Raw genomic sequence first — 16,023 nt, 5'->3', positions numbered from 1 at the left:
ACCTATCGCCCTGGGTTTAAGAATGTTAAGGCTGGTGCTTTGTCGCATAGCTTTCCTGGGGAAGGGGGGGGGGGAGATTCGGAAGATCCGGGCCAATATTGTCTGAAGGGGTAATATCCGCCTCCGCCCTATACCCTGACCTTGAGGTAGAGGTGTTGGAGGCCCAGGGAGATGGACCGGATTTTTGCCCTCCAGGGAAGTTGTTTGCTTCTACTGATTTACGTCCAAAGGTGTTCAAGGAACATCACTGTACAGTTCTCACAGGTCATTCCGGGAGCAGATTCACCGTCAATCTCATCTCTCGTAGATTCTGGTGGGCAGGGTTGCATAAGTGTGTTGAGGACTATGTGTCAGCTTGTGGTACTTGTGCTTGTCCTAAGGTGACACATACTTTGTCTTCCTGATCTTTACATCCGTTGCCCACCCCGTCCTGACCTTGGACTCATTTATCCATGGATTTTATTACAGATTTGCTGAATTCTTCAGGAAAAACTGTGAATCTGGTGGTTGTTGATCGCTTTAGTAAAATGGCACACTTTATAGCATTGCCAGGTCTACCTAATGCTAAAACTCTTGCACAAGTTTTTGTGGACAACATCAAAAAATTACATGGTATTCCTTCTGATGTGGTGTCTGATAGGGGAACTCAGTTTGTTTCCAAATTCTGGAAGGTGTTCTGTACTCGTCTGGGGGTACAATTGCCCTTCTCTTTGGCCTTTCACCCTCAGTCAAGCGGACAGACTGAATGCACTAATCAGAATCTGGAGACTTATTTGAGTTGTTTTGTCTTGGAGAATCAGGAGGAGTGGTCTTCATTTTTGTCTTTAGCTGAGTTTGCCATAAATAACTGTAGACAGTAGTCCACTGATAAGTCGCTATTATTTGGAGCATATGGGTTCCACCCGCAATTTGGCACTTTTTTGGGTAATCCTGAAGAGGAACAATTTTCCTCTTCTTTGTCATCTATTTGGCGGAAAATTCTAAATAATCTGAAAAATATGGGCAACAAGTATGACTAACAAGAGACGTATGAATGGTCCAGACCTGAGAGTGGGTGATTTTGTGTGGCTGTCCACAAGAAACATTAATTTGAAAGTACCTTCTTGGAAGTTGGGCCCAAGGTTCATTGGTCCATACAAGATCACTGCCATTCTTAACCCAGTAGCCTTTCGTCTTTAACTTCCTCAGGCTTTGAAGATTCATAATGTGTTCCATAAGTCGTTGTTGAAGAGATATGTCGAAACTGTTGAACAGACCTCCTTGCCTCCTGCTCCTGACATGGTTGACGGTAATTTGGAATTTCAGATAGCAAGGATAGTTGACTCCCGAATTCTCCGTAGATCCCTCCAGTATCTCGTTCACTGGAAGAGTTACAGACCAGAGGAGAGGATGTGGGTTCCAGCGGCCGACATTACTGCTAGTTGGCTGGTGAAAGCCTTTCACAGGGCTCATCCAGATAAGGTCATTCCTGGGTGTCAAGAGGCCACCCTTAGAAGGAGGGGTACTGTCATGGTCTCTAACGTGACAGGTTTCAGAAGATCTAAGAGATTGGCTGCACGGCATGCGATCTGACAAGCCTCTTTGGTTTCACTGGGTTTTAGTGTTGTTGCTGGTATGACCACACCTCTTGTCTCAGGTGTAGTTTAGAGGTCATTACTACTTCTCTATTAAGTTTGGCTTCACCAATCAGGCTATGCTGTTGATAGCTTCAGTTTGGTATTGGAAGTACTGGTGTGTGGTCCTCTCCTGAGTTCCTGCTCGTTCATTTACTTCAGAAGTTAAGTGTTACTTCACTTTCTTATTTGTTTGCTTCTCCTCTGCCTTTTGTTAATAGGCCTCAGGGAGATGCTGGCTCTTTCATACTGGAAGTAACAGGCTGTCTCTAGCCCAGACACTACCCCAGGGCAATTAAGGGTTTCCAGGGTCTGAGGTTTCAGTGTATGAACATTCCTACCCTCAAGGTCCATTCATATGGATAGGAGTCAGGGTTAGGATTAGGGTTTCCATAGGTTTCTCCTTCCCTATCTTTGAGGCCTAGTTCCTTTTCCCTCCCCTACTGTTGTCAGTGTGGTGTTCCCTTCCCCATCATTATGTGACAATTACTGACCAAATGCTGATCGAGTGAAGGCGGATGCTCCACAGACAGGATCAGTTTTTTGGGGTTTATTGTTCTGACGGATCAGAGAAGGGGCAAAATAATCAGTGACGTCAACACAAACTTACTGCTTACACCCTCTCCTGGGGGGGCTCTACTTGTATAAGCATTTAATAGAACAGGTCCTATAGACATCTATGTGGAATCAGCTGCCAACGGTGTAAAAGGAGTGCGCTTCTTCTTGGCGCTAACATTGACCTGAAAGGCTGAGTTCACACTTGAATTATTTGGTCAGTTTTGGCTCCGTAACTGCCCTAATAAGTGAAGACTGATGCCTGTCATCTGCATGTCATACTGACTCACAGTATTGTTTCACTATCACAGCAGACTCCCTATGCATGTAAATGCAAGGCACAGTGTTCTACACCACTATTAATGCTTTCTGCAGCCAGGAAATAGCTGTTTTTTAACGAGATTCACCGCAAATAAATTCAGATCAAACCAAATTTTTCCCCAAAAATTTGTCAAACCGGTGAATGGAATTTTTTAAAAAAATTCTCATCTCTAAAGTTGACGACAGAGAAAATCTACTTCAGAGGAGACATCACCTGGGAGGTACTGGATGTGAGAGGTATGTGCTGCTGTAAAGCAAATACAGTAAAATTTGGTGTGCGGGTGGATGGTCAACTTAGCGAATTGGGCCATATTAATTGGGGCTTAAGCCCTGGATCTTATGAGACCCTAGCAATGTCCCTCGTCAATTGTACTCCATGGGGCAGAAATGCAGACATTCTATTGTAAAGGAGGACAAAATGAATACTTTTACTCTGTTAGGAACAAAAGAGGGTATTATTACTGTTTAGGACACTACTACCATCTGAGGCACTATGCAATAGATGACGAGTGGGGAGTTGTGGAGGATACTGAAAATAAGCCAGAAATATATGTGTGTTAAACTCTGCAGATATACGTATGTCATGGCTGGAATGAGTCTTTATGGTGGTGTGGGCCAGATGGAGAAGGGAACATTGTTGACACCAGTAAATCACTGGAAATCGCTTATATAGCCTGTAGAATACTTGTGTAGAACTGATGATCTGTTGGTATGCTTCACCCTCACTTACCAGTACCTGGGAGTGGATATCTATTGTATGTCTCAAAATCTGTGTAGGTTTAATTAAAGGAAATATCAGGATTTTACTTTTACATTGTTTGTGGTCAGGGAACCCTGAGATAACCTATGATCAAATGATGACTTCCTCTTACGGATGAGTGTTTGTGGCAGTTGAAAAGTTAAGATTTTTAGCCAAATTAAACACTACAAAAAGTCTGCCGTGTAACCCCAGATTTAAGTGACTATCTAGAGCACCTCGACTCTCATTGATGTACAGACTAGTATTTATACAGCTTCAAATGGTTGAACGTATAAATTAATAGAAACTCAGCACATTGCAGGTCAATATTAGACACAGAACTAACACAAAAGCTGCAACAAGTCAGAAACCGCTCCTCAAACAACCTGTAACAAGAAAAACAAAGATAAGACTTGGAGCTGCCGAAAACTAAAGGAATCCTTTGGGCCCCCGTCCACATATAATCACAGACACACCTAAAATTCAACAATGCCTTCAGTAGTCTTACTCCCTTTAGAGAAGCATAGAATGCCTATCCTCAGGAAAGGTCATCAGTATCTGATTGGTGGAGGACCACCACCCAGCACCCCCACCAACCAGCTATTCTGTGCTTGGCTTTTCTGAGCAGCAAAAGTGCCAGTATAAAAAATGTCAGGTACCATCAGGAGGGGACTTTTTTTCACAATGGGTGTGCTCTTTTTTATGTAGACCACTAGCAGGAAAGACCTAGAGCACCAGAGAAATTGTATGAAAAGTTAGAAATTGAGGCCATAAGATATTAAAAGAGGAAAATTGCTTTTAACCTTATGCCTCCATAATTCTTTTCAGATGACTATGTATTTGCCTAAAGGAGTTGTCTCTCCTCGACAATTGATTGCATATCACTAAGATCGCTAGGATATGGCACCAATGTCAGATAGGTGCTGGTCTCTCCTTTGGACCCATAGCTGTCTCTAGAACAGAGCCCTAAAGTTTTGGAGAGCACTCAAGTTTGTAGGTGTGCCGAAAAATGTACTTTGAAAGAACAGCCACCACACCATTCCCTTATATGGAACTTCCGGAAATAGCCGAGCAAGCACTTAACTATTTTTTTCGGCACAACCATAGAATGGAGGGTGGCCTCGCATGCATGGTGCACTTTTTTTTAATTTTGGGAGCTTTGTTCTAGAGACAGGTGCAGGTTCCAGAGCTAATCCTAACAATATGTCACCAATATTCATTATGAACCTTTAAAGGGGTGGCCCAGGATTTTACTATACTGTTTACTATGACTGGCCTGAGGAAAGGCCATCAATATCTCATTGGCAGGGGTCCAAAAATCTGCACCCCCACCGATCAGGTTTTTCTGGGTAACTTCAGTTCCAGAAATCTGTATATAACCTACACATTCCTGTCCATTGTGTAAAGGATGGAGCTGGTTGATGCAGAGCTGCACCCGTCTAAGTGAATGATAACCAACCCTACCCTTGACACAATGGATGAAGCTGTCTAGTTCTGGAGATGGCTTCCAGCACTGGAGCAACTCTTCAAATCAGCTGATCAGTGAGGCTGCGGGATGGCAGTTGGCAGAAGATAGGAAATCAATATTTAAACCATGGACAACCCCTTTAAAATGGGCATCCGATATTAGTCTGTAGTTAGTACTACAGATCATTCACATTTATGTGAATAAGGCTGATATTCGGTATCAGACAGAGTCCCTTCTTAAAGTGAAACATTGTCTACAGTTTTCAAACCAACACCTGGATCTGAGTACTTTTGTAACTGCTTTTGCTAAAACATTTTTGTAAAACCACTGGGTAAATCATCTGTTGTTTTCCCTTTTCCTAATTTCTGTGTCCACCTCCCTAAAGTGGATGCACGTGCTCAGTTCCAATAAATGAAGAGATCTCTGGATCCATGTGAGTTACGGGGCTGGTTCTAATTTTATTAGAAACAGGTTGTTATGTATTATATGATGTCCAATTATTATTATTTTTTTACATCAGTCATGGGATAACCCATCTAAAATGGACAATTTTAAGCCGTAGACATAATGCTCACCATAATACAGCCAGATATCGATTCATATCCTCATATTACTTTGAGAACGTTATACTCTGGAAAAGGTACAAATACTGCAACAATTAAAATAAAACATGCGATTCATGTTCCCTTTATGTTATTGTAAGACCTTTGCCAAAATGTCATTAGGGGAAATGCCACAACAGTAGGAGTAGAAGAACTCAGTCCAAAACAATCACAACAGGCATGTGAAATGGCAGCAGTCCAGTCAGTTGATCCAAGTTATTTATGTCCTGGTAAAGATTAATACGTTCAGAGAATAAAATCCAGGTGCTCATATATCCAGGCAGCAGTGCGTTCAGAACAGACTCAGGACTTCACTATGGCTTTTCTCACCTATTTTTTGACTAGAGCCGATGTGATAATATATTTTGCAGTTTGCATTGTTTTGCTTATCTACTGGTTAAATGGTTCAAAGAAGAGCAGAGCAAAGATGCCTCCCGGACCTACCCCTCTGCCCTTCATTGGTAACCTCCACTAGTTGGACCTGAAAAACACCTACCAATCACTGATGGAGGTAAGATTCTGTATTTACCACATAATCCAAATGGCCACTTCAAGTGGGAACATGTGTGTCGGTGTTGGGTTGATGAATTAAATAAGGGTGTAATGAAATGATAATGGAAGATAGGCAAGAGAAAAGAAAGTTCCGGTGAGCTTAGTCCTAAAAACTGGATTTATGAAAATGTTCTAGCATGTAATACAATACGGGTGTGTGCTTCATTGAGGGCAAGACGCTGTTTGCATCAGTTCTTTGCTGTTCTCATAAAGGTGTATGTGTGTGGTAGGGTGTTCCTGGTTGGGGCACCCTCTCTGTGGTGTACATGTGTCCTAATAATGATGTAAAGTTGCAATTTATTGTTTTTGGCACATTCTGAAGTTGGTAGTAACTTGCTTTTTAAGGGCACTCTACAATCAGCTCATACAAGGCTTACTCTTTAATTGGGCAGACTCGTTTCTTGTGATAAAGCCTCACTCATTCACCATTCACCGTCATTCACCATTAAATTTCAATTTCTAAGGAGGGTTGTTATATACCAGTGATTTTTAGCCATGGAAATCATTTCTGCAGTTCCTAATAGAGATGTCGCGAACATAAAATTTTCTGTTCGCGAACGGCGAACGCGAATTTCCGCAAATGTTTGCGAACGGACGAACCGGGCGAACCGCCATAGACTTTAATAGGCAGGTGAATTTTAAAACCCACAGGGACTCTTTCTGGCCACAATAGTGATGGAAAAGTTGTTTCAAGGGGACAAACACCTGGACTGTGGCATGCCGGAGGGGAATCCATGGCAAAACTCCCATGGAAAATTACATAGTTGACGCAGAGTCGGGTTTTAATCCATAAAGGGCATAAATCACCTAACATTCCTAAATTGTTTGGAATAACGTGCTTTAAAACATCAGGTATTATGTTGTATCGATTAGGTAGTGTAAGGGTTACGCCCGCTTCACAGTGACAGACCAAACTCTGGCAGACCAAACTCCCCATTTAGCACACCGCAAACAACCGCAAACAGTCAATTTGAACAACCGCAAACTCCCCATTTTCACAAGGTTGGATACCAAGCTAGCCATGTCCCGTTCCTTGTCCTCACTGACGTCATTGAAGGTCTCTTCCTCCACCCAGCCATGTACAGCAACAAGGGTCCCCGAAAGGTTACAACAAGCCCCCTGGGATGCCTGCTGTGGTTGGTCTTCCACCTCCTCAAAGCCACCTTCCTCCTCTGACTTCTCTTCTTCAGACTCCTCTCTCTGCGTTGCCGCAGGTCCAGCAATCGACGACGACAAGGCTGCTTCTGGTGGTGATGGTGACCACAACTCTTCCTCTTCATGCTCATCTACGGCCTGGTCCAGCACTCTTTGCAGGTCACGCTCCAGAAAAGACGCATATGGCATGAGGTCGATGATGTTGCCTTGGGATTGACTGACCAGGTTTGTCACCTCCGCAAAAGGGCGCATGAGCCTACAGCCATTGTGCACGAGCGTTCAGTAACGCGGCCAAAAAATACCCAGCTCCGCAAATCTGTTCTTACCAGTTTAATCTCTGTTTTGTCCCCTATCAGGGGCCGGTGTATGGAATAGATTTTAGAAACCGGGAGATGGAAAAAGATGGTTGGTTGGTCCTCTAACTTCCAATTTTGGGCACGGCGCATGTGCCGTGCAATGTACTGTGCCACCCTATATGAGTGGTGTGTTAAGTAGTACTATTCCTATCAGTTTAATCCCTGTTACGTCCCCTATCAGGAACCGGTGTATGGAATAGATTTTAGGAACCGGGAGATGGAAAAAGATGGTTGGTCTGTCCTCTTACTTCCAATTTGGGGCACTACTCGTGCGCCGTGCAATGTACTGTGCCACCCTATATGCGTGGTGTGTTAAGTAGTACTATTCCTATCAGTTTAATCCCGTTACGTCCCCTATCAGGGATCCGGTGTATGGAATAGATTTTAGGAACCGGGAGATGGAAATAGATGGTTGGTTGGTCCTCTTACTTCCAATTTGGGGCACTGCGCGTCCGCCGTGCAATGTACTGTGCCACCCTATATGAGTGGTGTGTTAAGTATTACTATTCTTATCAGTTTAATCCCTGTTACGTCCCCTATCAGGTGCTGAAAGCATTCTTTAGAAATGTTGGCCCATATTGATAGGATAGCATCTTGCAGTTGATGGAGATTTAAGGGATGCACATCCAGGGCGCAAAGCTCCCGTTCCACCACATCCCAAAGATGCTCTATTGGGTTGAGATCTGGTGACTGTGGGGCCATTTTAGTACAGTGAACTCATTGTCATGTTCAAGAAACCAATTTGAAATGATTCGAGCTTTGTGACATGGTGCATTATCCTGCTGGAAGTAGCCATCAGAGGATGGGTACATGGTGGTCATGAAGTGATGGACATGGTCAGAAACAATGCTCAGGTAGCCCATGGCATTTAAACGATGGCCAATTGGCACTAAGAGGCCTAAAGTGTGCCCAGAAAACATCCCCCACACTATTACACCACCACCACGCCAAATTCAGACTCTACCATTTGAATGTCTCAACAGAAATCGAGACTCATCAGACCATGCAACATTTTTCCAGTCTTCAACAGTCCAATTTTGGTGAGCTCGTGCAAATTGTAGCCTCTTTTTCCTATTTGTAGTGGAGATGAGTGGTACCCGGTGGGTTCTTCAGCTGTTGTAGCCCACCTTTCTTTCCCATTCTGACATTCAGTTTGGAGTTCAGGAGATTGTCTTGACCAGGACCACAACCCTACATGCATTGAAGCAGCTGCCATGTGATTGGTACAGTTGTTCAGTAGTACAGTGTGGAATGTGGTATATCGTCCAGCCCTTGAGTGGTATGCATAGAGGGAAACGGTTGGATACAGGCGTAGTGTGAACAAGAATATTTACTGGTTTCCCGCGGGGCAAGAAGCTTGCAGCCAAGATGCAGCAGGTTTAGTGGTTACAGCAATCTCAAATGATTCAACTGGCTTGGTGGTTATATTCTAACATGGAGTAATAAATATATGGTTGCAAGGTATTTTGGAGAGGGCACAGTCTTTGTTAGTGGCAACAAGCAACAAAAACTGCTCATTTCCCTTGACTTGCCATACACCCAACTGCCCTGAGCATTGACACCCTTTCTGGAGTTTCCTCTATATGGCAGCACTGGAAATGTAGATAACTGCCCCCTTAGTGCCATCACAAAGTAGATATGCCTCCTTATTCCCCTTATACAGTAGTTATGTTCCCTTAGTGCCCCCACAGAGTAATCTTGCCCACTTTAAAGTAGAATATCTCCTTAGTGTCCCCACACAGTAGTTGTGCCCCTATCATTCCTGCCTCACAGTAATGCTCAAACTCAGTACCCTCACACTGCAGTTATGCCCCTTAGTGCCCCCTCACAGTAATCCTACTTACTATCCACTAGTGCAGTAGTGCTCACTCTTAGTGCCACCACACAATAGTTATGCCTGCTTAGTCCACTCTCACAGCAATGATCCCCCTTAGTGCCCTCAGACAGTACTGATCCCTTTAAGTGCCCCAACACAGTACATCCCATTGTTCCCCATAGCAACCACTATGACTGCTATAGTGGTAGCTCTGCCACTGACTCTCCCATCCTCTGTACCAGGGGTCCAAACCCGCCACCGTACATCTGCTCCTGCTTATGGAGCAGCGGTGCCCCATCTAATCAACACAGGCTGAGTTTTCTTGCCAGCACCCTTTCTTTCAGCCCATAGAGTGTGAGCACTTTCGCTCTAACTTTTGAAGGGCCAGTGTGTGGAACCTATATTCCCCAGCCTATGGCTATCCATCCCAAGGTATTTACGGCACCTTCCCCTATGGAAAAGTGACTAAGAAACAGATTCTAGCATTATAGTGTCTTGCTAAGGTGCCCCATTGTTCCGTTAGTCCATGCACTGACCAATGCCTGACTTCTGGATTTGACCCTCTGCCGCCTAACCTGACCTCTGCCTGTTCCTCTTACTGACCCTGTGCCGCCTTCCCTGACCATTACTCTGATTATTGATTGCACAAGGTTTTAAGTCAAGGCTGTTTTTATCCATCTTACACTCCTCTAACGCTAAGGGTAGGGGTTTTAAAAGAGTTGTCTCAATTCAGCCAGTGGCATTTATCATGTAGAGAAAGTTAATACAAGCCACTTATTAATATTATATTGCTTCTTTTACTGGCTTGATTTATTGTTTTCATCACATTATACGAGGCTTGTTTCCATGGTTATGACCAGCCTGCAATTCATGAGTGGTGGTTGAGCTTGCACAGTATAGGAAAAAGCACTGGCCTTTCTGGTGGCTGGGACTGTGGGAGCGCACATAGGCTGGTGCTTTTTCCTATAGACTGCAAGCACCCTATTTTCACGATAGGTAGGTAAGCGGGGAAATAACCAAACACAGGAAAACAAACAGAATAAATTACTAGGCCCAAAAGCTAGAGAGAAAAGGGTCACCTCCTAGCGATCCCTAAAAGTTTTCCCAAAACTGCTGTGCGCATGTGCATACCCTAATGGTGGATATGCACATGCCCTCGTGCCTAAACCTGTACACCCTAGGAAAACCCTAAGCTGTAGGGAAAAGGGAAGAGGCAACCTGCTTCTTCAAACCCGGAGGGAGGAAGCAAGCGTCTCCCTAGAGGCCTAAATAAAGACACAATGGGACATAACAGAGAGTATTTATCTTGAGCAGAGCTAGAGCAGACGATCCATTCAGAGCTCACAGGAATGAACTATAACCCGCACAGGCCACTGGGGGAAGGAGGGATAATTAGCCTCACTAACAATCAAACCCAGTACACCTGAGGGAAGGTGGATTCAGCTCAAACCCAAACCAAAACAAATAGAGAATTCAGACATGTGCAGCCAGTCTGACAGACCGCCGCACATTCACAGGGCAAGGCGTGACACCTGATCCTTTAAAAACTATGTTCAGATTATCGGCTCCTTCCTATTGTAAAATGTATAACCTCCGTTGAGGTCTTTTCAAAGTTTCAGCAAATATTGTCTCGCTTCTAACACGTGTCACGTACTTTATTTTTCATGAATTACTGTATCAAAATACAAAGCTGAACACGGCTTTGTTAATGAGGCCTGAAGCCGAGTTCAGCTTACAGTACAGTAATACAGTAATTTATGTGAATAAACAAAGTGACATGTGATAGAGGCGAGACAAAATAAACCTCCCAATATTTACTGAAACTTCGGAAAGACCTCCGTGGAGGCAATACATTTTACAGTAGGAAGGAGCCAATGTTATTAGCAAAGTTTTAAAATAATTGGGTTTGGATACAGCAATCTGAACCCGACTCGCTCAACCCTAATAATCACAATACATTAGTTAGTGCCTTGTATTACCTTTGTCTACATGATAAATGCTATCTGCTGTAGTGAGAGGACCCCTTTAATTTACTTAAACTACAATGGAGAGAGCAGATGCAAGCACAGTCTATCCTTTCTGGAGAGTGAAGAGAGGAAATGGGGGCCCCTTCTCCTTATAGCTGGGAGTCCGGGATGTGGACTGGCACCTATCAGACATATACACTATCTTGATATTCCATAAATATCTCAGATGGTAATACCATTTTAAGTTTTATTGTGGACCATGGAGTTAGTTCTATCTGGCAATGTGACCCTCAGTCTAGAAAAGATTGTGCACATTGGAGAATTATTAACAGTTAACATCTGAAAGATTGCCAAAGCAAAGAACACAGGCGTTGGATAAGAATCCATAATTCTTCATCATCATCCCTGTTTACACTCGTGAACTGAATTCAACTCTACAAAAATTTATCTGAAGCCAAAACCTCAGAAACTCTGCTGATTCATATTAAACTACAAGTCCAGCAAGGATTATAATATTGGATAAGTGAGGGTAGTAATTAATAGAGAAAATCCAGCAACAAGAACCCTTATGAATTTTAGATAGCTAATGTTTAATAAAGAAATAACAAACTATGCTATATAGTTATCCAGGTAGGACCACAAAGGGCTAGGTATACCTAGCTAATGGGTGGGGAAGGTGTCCCTATACTGCTACCCTCATCTAGGACCTCAGCCCAGGGACGTCCCCTAATGGTGGGGACTCCCTGTCCTCGAGCCTTTCCTCAACTCCTGTCTAGCCCTGACAGAAGGTGAGACCTGGTGCCAGGGTGGCCTACCATAGGATGACTAACAAGATAACAAAAATAGAAACAACGGTGCCCGCTGTATACAGCCCTCGCAGACAATGGGTCAGGAGGTACAGGGTACACCAGATGTTAAAAAAGCACATACAAAAAACACAAAAACACACTCTAATTATTAGGTAATTATTGAAGAGTGAAAAGATAGAGAGAAACCCCGACGCGTTTCACCCACATAGTGGGATCATCAGGGGGTGATGAAAAGTGAATATATGATGATATTCAAAGGTGCCTGTACCCAGAGTTAAAACAGGTACAGACGTCAAACAGGCCAAAAGTTGGGCACCGATACATCATACGATATTGTATTAAATAATGGAATCAGACCCAGCCTTAAGATGAAGGTGAATAAACAATTAGATAAATAACGAATGGCAAAATACATACGGTCCGTAGAATAGTGAGTAATGGACACACAGGCTAGCATAGGCCCCTGTAGAAGAAAGGGGAAAAAGATATATATACATATATAGATATATACATAGAAACGTGCTAAACAATGCCTGTACGCGGTCGGACCATTAGCAAAAGTTACCTTGATTGAGGTTTTTTTTTGCTACCTGACAGTTCAACGGTATTAAAGGTCCAGTGCTATAAGGTCGCACTGGGTAGATGCCATTGACAACCTACAGTGCAATGAAAGCCTGATTAAACATCATATATGTCAGGTTACTGTAATAAACATGATGCAAAAAGTCCATACTCACATCAATGAGCCATCCGTTAGGGACAAGCAGGTTCCCCTGAAGGTCTGATACACTGTGTGCTAAAAGTTAACCTTATTTAAATACCCAGCCTTACAATTACAAGGGCAGGACACACACCTGGTCCTTGTAGCCTCCCCCTCCTTAATAGCGGCGATCGGCATGTGTGTGCGTTCCAGCGTGGAACGCACGCAAAGTAAGACACTTCCGGGTAGCCGTGCGGCGGATATCCGGTCAGTGGAACGCACAAGCGCCGATGGATGGAACGCAGACGTCCCAGTCATCTACCTCACTTCCTGAGCTATGTGAGAAGTGGGGGCGTGTATGGTCACAGATGGGCGTGCCCCCCGGAGATGGTGACAGCGGTGAAGTGTACTTTAGCAGATGTTAAGGATGCCGTCGCTGTATGAATGCAATAGTGAAACATGGAGAGGAGGTCGGATGGATGACGGGGTGGGGGGCGGGGAAGTGGAAGGCCATATAGCGTAGTACATGGATCTCTGATAGATGCAACCCCTCACTGATAACAAGGTGGCATAAAATTAATAAGGACAGATGGTGGTCCAAGGAAAATACTAAATTCGGGTACTTTACGTACCCAGGCCCAGTAGATGGGACCGTGACTTTTTACTGATGCCAAATATGCGAACGGGACCATCCCTGATTAAAGGGACATCCAGCAACTGGGCCAGAGGGTCAGGCAAACATGAGGATAAACAAATAGGGACACAGATGTTGATAAAACAAAGAGGGCTTATCGGGCAGAGGAGAATGTGAGATATATTACAAGAAACACGAAAACGTGAGTCGCTCATTGAGGCCACTGGGGGATTGCGATCGAAATCTATGAATCCACACACACTCTTTCTGTAAAATACGCCTGTCCCAGTCCCCGCCACGTGGGGATGGAGACACCAATTCGAGGACAGTGAAAGTGAGGGATGAAGGGTCACCCCCGTGACATTCATGGACATGAGTGGCCACCGGGGTAGCCTCCTTCTTGATCACGTCATTAACGTGTTCAAGTATTCTCTGTCTGAATTCCCGTATGGTCTTACCCACATAGTCCATGGGACATGGGCATTGGCATACGTAGACTAAGCCTTTAGATAGACAGTTGGAAAAGTCGCGGACCTCGTAGGACTGTCCCGTGGCAGAGCAAGTAATCGATTTAGCGGTAGACACGTATTTACACGCCTTGCATCTACCACATCTGAAGACCCCCATGGGTTTACGGTCTAGCCAGGTGCCACTCTTCACGGGTGGTGAGTAGTGGCTACTCACGAGACGGTCTTTTAGGCTTTTGCCACGTCTATACGAGACCGCAGGGTGTTGTGTTAAAATGTCAGAAAGGTCAGAGTCCATATGTAATATTGGCCAATATTTTGTGAGCACCTGCCTTACTTCCCTATTAGCAATATCAAAGTCGGCAATAATCCGTGCCGGTTGTGGACCATCTACCATCCTCCGTCTAGGGATCAATAGTTTGTCTCAGGCTTTGGTGGATGTGTGTTTAAACGCATCCCGTAATACCCCATGTGGGTATCCCCTGGCCAGTAAGTGCTGTTGCAAACTCCCTGCCTCACTGAAGAATGATGTATCGTTGGAGAAATTCCTCTTGACCCGGAGGTATTGACCCCTGGGTATTCCTTTTTTCAGAGGAGTGGGGTGGTAACTGCTCCAGTGAAGCAGGGAGTTTGTGGCCGTACTTGGTCCCCAATTTTGGTTACTCTCACATCCAAGAAAGTGATGCTCACAGGGTCAAGCTCATAAGTAAGTCTGAGGCCCACCTCATTTGAATTGAGATCACAGACAAATTGTTTAAAGTCTGTTAGTCCACCCTTCCAAACCACGAACACGTCGTCTATGTATCGCGTCCAAAACTGGATCTTGTCCGCCCACCAGACGACGTGGTCGGGAAACACGTAGGTGTCCTCCCACCAGCCCAGGAAGAGATTGGCATAATATGGGGCACAGGGGCTGCCCATAGCCATCCCCCTGAGCTGGTGGTAGAACCGTGCATCAAATAGAAAAAAGTTGTGGCTAAGGGTGAACTCCAGCAGCTCCAGGACAAAGGCATTATGGGTGGCACACTGAATCCCCCGAGTACGGAGGAAATGGTCAACGGCTCTAAGTCCACAATCATGTGGTATGGAGCTATACAGCGATTCAACGTCAATACTACCAAGCATGCAGTCTGGATCAAGGTTTAAGGTGTTGATTTTGTTGAGGAAGTCCATCGTGTCCCTCGTATAAGCAGGGAGGGACACGACGAACTCCGAAAAAACCTGATCCAGATATATACCGCAATTCTGGGTTAGGCAACTGACGCCTGAAACTATAGGGCGACCCCTTAGGGGCGATGTTCCCTTATGTATTTTAGGGAGCCCATAGAAAGTGGCTGTCAATGGTGTTATCGGGAGTAAAAAATCATATTCCGTTGTACTAATGACCCTATTATTTAAGCCTTTAGTCAAGATGTACTTCAAATCCCCAAGATAAGATTGGGTTGGGTTGCTGGATAAAATCTCATAACCGCCTCTATCCTTCAGGAGTTCCAGGCACATGCGTTTGTATAAATCACTGTCCAGGATGACCAGGTTGCGACCTTTATCAGATGGCTTAATAACGATGGTGTCATCCTTTTCAAGGGATCGAAGTGCCTGCATTTCTGTGACAGAGAGGTTAAAGGTTTTGGGTCTCATGTGGTCAAGCTGTTCCAGATCGCGTGTGACCATTTGGAGAAAAATATCCACATGCTCATAATTCGATGGAGGTGGCATTCTTCTGCTTTTTGACCGAAGTGTGGTGAATGGGCCTGTACCAGGGGTTCGACCCTGCTCTCTACTAAGGTCTGTCAGATTTTGGAGGTCCCCAATATCATCCTCGTCAAGGCCCAGTCTGTGACATGTGTCCCTGTTGGTGGTCTTAAAGAACTTATGCCACTTAAGTCTTCTACAGAAGAGGTGGAGGTCCTTAGTGCAGGTGAAGAGGCTGAAGTTCGTAGTGGGTACAAACGACAGACCCCTCTTAAGGACCCCCACCTCCTCCGAGCAAAGCCTCCTGGTAGACAAATTGATTATCTGAAGATCTGCTACTGGCCCCTGTCCTGTCGGTTGCGATCCCGCAGCTGATACGAGATCAAACCCTTCTCTAAAAAAGAAGAGGAAGAAGAAGAAGAGGATGGTGGCTGTTGTGACGTAGTGCTGTTGAGAGGAGCGGGAGGAGGCGAAGAGGAGAAAGTATTTTGATATCCTGAACCTCGCGCCCCTTTTCCCTTTCCTCGGTACCCGCCCTGTCTCGGCCATGCCCGTCCTCCTTGCCGTCTAAAATTGG

This window comes from Bufo gargarizans, chromosome 8, assembly GCF_014858855.1.
Source record: "Bufo gargarizans isolate SCDJY-AF-19 chromosome 8, ASM1485885v1, whole genome shotgun sequence".
In the NCBI taxonomy this organism is placed as follows: Eukaryota; Metazoa; Chordata; class Amphibia; order Anura; family Bufonidae; genus Bufo; species Bufo gargarizans.
This window is presented reverse-complemented; position numbering follows the sequence as displayed.